Raw genomic sequence first — 4236 nt, 5'->3', positions numbered from 1 at the left:
TTATAAATTTTTAGCCAGTTACTTTGCAAATCATGTTGGACTTAGATAAGCACCTTGAGTTTTCTATGCATTAATTGGTTATCACCAGATAGTTGGTGACCAGAAAGAACTACAAGATAATGGGATTAGTTGTCCCCACCTGCTTGGAACGGTGTGTAATGTCGTATTAGCTAGCCCCAACTACCTCAGTGGCAACCACGAAGATCGTGTGGGACAATACATGGGTGGAACCAAGAGTTGACTAACCCTTGCTCCAAACCCTCCTAAAATTCCCATAACTATATAGATACCCCTAGTTTTATCCAATATTTAGTATTTATCCCACTAAGTTCTACGTGTTTATATACATAATTTTTGTTTACCCCCCCTTAACACCAATTTCTGGTTCCGTTATTGGAAGCTTGGATTACATCCGACTGCTTAGGCATTAGAGTTTGGTTCCCACAGTACTGTGCTAAGAATATTTTGTCACATTTGATGATATTTTCCAAACTGGGAACTCTGGCAATTCCTGAGTGTTGTAGTACTGACCATGCATTTAGGATCTTGTGTTGAGAAATCCTTTAGAATTTTCAGAGTATGTGGTATATGACATACGCTTAGGGGACCCCAATCGATTTTATCGGTAACTAGGCCTGTGAATATATGTCCGATATCCGGAATCCGTTTCCGAATATTCGAGATCCTGTAGGATTTTATCCGTTTTATCGGATATCGGATCAGATATTCTATCAGATATTTATTTCTTAATTTATCGGAATCGGATTAGGCTCCATCTGAATTGTTAATATCCGATATCCGATAGAACAAGGACTTATTTGTGATTTATCCTAACCATATTGGAGTCGAATAGAAGAGTAAAGAAAATATCCGATATCCGATATGAAATGTTTGAGAAATTGAATTTCAATTTCAATTACGAACATGTTTTACAGGGTTTTTAACATTTTTTATCAGAACCAGATATTATTGGATAAATATCCGATAACTTAACCTACCAGAATTGATATCTGATTTTGATATCCTATAGGATATTGTCGGATATCGGATATCCGATAACGCTTAACCTATCAGATACAGATTTCCAAATATCCGACGGATATTCATCCATTGACACCTCTGTCGGTAACATTATGGACTCTTTTGTAATTCATGGGTATGCATAATATGCTCATAAATTCATAATCGTTGTTCATGAAAGAACTCGTGATGTCTTGTGGGATTTTCGAGCATTGTGATATGGGACATATATATGCTCATAAAATCTAAATCGGTGAAGCTTTTCCATGATAGTTTTTATTTTAAACTTCGAAAGAAAGTTATTAAAAGTATGTAATAGAGTAACACCAGCATATTTTTCATGACACATGATCAAGGATGCCTTACTGAATGAGATGATGCTTCATCTCAAGCTTGTGTTATGCGTGAAGGGCATGTTGGCCCCGAACTGAAATTGATCATTATGGTGCATTACTAAATTGGGATGCAGGTCAATAGCTAAAATGCATCACAATGATACATTTCGATACTTGAGCACTGGCTAAGAACCAGAAATGTATCATTTTGCATCTTCTCGAACTTCGTTATCGCGGAAGAAGGTGGACTTGGTATATGGCCATCAACTCCACAAAACTTATTTGTGAAAATGTCAATAATCGATATATAGTGAAAGGGTGTTGGTTGAAGGTGGATTAAGGAGAGATGCATCCTTAATCTATAAAGCTTTGTTGGTGAAACATATATGATGCATAAGTATTATTATGTCGCGTTTCTTATACAAGATATATTCATGATGCGTAGACATGCATCGTTGTTGCTAAACCAAAAAATACATCTGAATGATGCAAAACAAAGAAAAGGTGAACGTTGGAATAATTTGCATAACCCGAATGTAGATGGTGGATTTTCAACAAAGGCTAAAATCGTAAACCCATAATTATACGAACTCCTGATCCAGCAATCAGATGTGAGTATTGAGACACGAGTCTCTCATCGAATCCTTTGACTGAGAATGCTTTCTCTCTGAGTACATGCAGATATGTAGTCTCTCGGCTGGACAACGACATATCTCATGAAAACTGAACACTTCAGTAATTATTTCTATATAGAATCACGAGATTGACGGCTCCTAGACAGCTTGCTCTGCTAGTATAGAGCGATAACGTCTTCAGGATACAAACAACAAGTTTTTCCTGACTATATATAGGATATGAAGCTCCAGCAAGCTCATGTCAGAATAATTAATGCTCCTAGACAGCTTGCTCTACTAGTATAGGGCCATAAGTTAATTATTCCTAAATTCTTGGATTCATCCACTGAATTTCCGAAAATATTCAAATATTTTCGCATTATTTCTTTACTTTAATCTATGGTTCTTCCCAGCAGAATTCCATGGGTTAGTAATAAATATTCAACGCACGGGCGTCTGAGCTACCTCAGAGTAAGCCCCGGCTAAAAAGGTGCAAGTGTACTCAACGATGATGCATTAACAATCACCGCACGAACGAGTATTTCAAAATACGACGAAACGATGAACCTATGCAAAATAGGAAGGAAAATAATAAATAATTAAATATTGACCAAGGTGCTGAGGGATGGGCCCACCGGCCGGCCGGCCGTGCCGTGGCCAATCCGGCGCCAGTTTTATATTTTATCATATTTTTTTGTTATTTTCCTTGATCTTATGAAAATCCTTTCATTTGAACAAATATCCTTCGTTTTGAGGAAACTCCTCAGTTTCATGGTGTTTCTTTCGCACCAAGGAAATAATATGAAATTGGGAAAAATATTGTGGGGCCGTGATTATTGGCCAACCGGCCATGCCTTGATCCCGGCCGGCCTCACACCTCATGGTTCCTCATTATTTTATTATTATTTTCCTAATCTCATGAAAACTCCTTAATCTCATGGTATTTTCATAAATCCATGAAAAATATAATATAAAATTAGGGAAACCCGTGGGACCGGGACCAAGCCGGCCGGCCATCCCTAGCCGGTACCACACGTCTCTTTATTTTATTATTATTATTTTAAGGTTTCCTTGATCTCATGAAATTCCTTGATTTCATGGTATTTCTCTCAAATTATGAAAATTCCTTCAAATCATGGAAAAAATACATAAAATTAGGGAAAACGCACGGGACCGGGCCTCAGCCGGTCCCACACGCCCTTATTTTATTATTTTTAATATTATTTGCTTCCTTGATCCCATGGAAACTCTTTCACTTCAAGGAAACTCCTTAATTTCAACAAATTCCTTTATTTCATGATATTTTCATAAATTCATGAAAAATAATATAAAATTAGGAAAAACACCACGGGACCGTGGTCACTGGCCGGCCGGCCATGCCTTGGACTCAACGGTCCCACGCTTCAACATTCCTTCATTTTATAATTATTTTCCTTCATCTCATGAAGTTTCCTCAGTTTCAGCAAAACCCTGATTTTGTCATATTTTCTCGAATGGTTGCTCAAACGCACGCCAGAAAATATCAAAATTCTCAGGACTGAGATACAGACATGTTGGCGACGTGAGCATGTTACCTTTACCGACCAAGGTTGGCTCTTTGGCTTGTAAGAATCCGGTCCCACGTATTTTCACGATTTGACATAATTTGCGCAATTGCACGTATTAGGTCCAAAACTCTTCCAGATAATTTTGGAATTTCATGGAGTGATCGTCAGTCGATCCCGTGACGACCACCCAGGGCCGGTTTCATGACCCCTTGGTCGGTACCTCACCTCTTCATAATTAATTAGGTTTTATCACCTAAGGCTCAGACGAGCATTTTTCGAATAAATGATTAAACCAGCATTTAATCATTCTTTCATCAAAAAATCACCAACTCTTCAAGAGACCTTGGTATTTGCTCACATGAGCATATGGGCGCTACATGGTCGATCCATGATCCCATGTAGCCGATCCCTCCTTCATTCCATGGTTGATTTTTAAATAAACCATCAGTTGGTCATCAATTGATAAAATTAGGGTTTATGAGTCCAAAGATCGTAATTCCAGATTCGAACACTAATAACTTTACGATGATCTCATGATTAGTATTCTTATTAATTATGCTAGGTTCAACTACCAATATTTTAATTAATACTTTATTTGGTCACGCTACCAATAATTCATCAGACGAGCAACACTTGCTCAGATAAGCAATATTTGCTCAAATCAAGGAATATTGGTTCAACTATCAATATTCAACAATTCATCGAATGAGCAATACTTGC

The sequence above is a fragment of the Papaver somniferum genome, chromosome 7 (genome assembly GCF_003573695.1).
Source record: "Papaver somniferum cultivar HN1 chromosome 7, ASM357369v1, whole genome shotgun sequence".
In the NCBI taxonomy this organism is placed as follows: domain Eukaryota; kingdom Viridiplantae; phylum Streptophyta; class Magnoliopsida; order Ranunculales; family Papaveraceae; genus Papaver; species Papaver somniferum.
The sequence above is the reverse complement of the archived record's forward strand: the minus strand, read 5'-3'. Positions refer to the sequence as shown.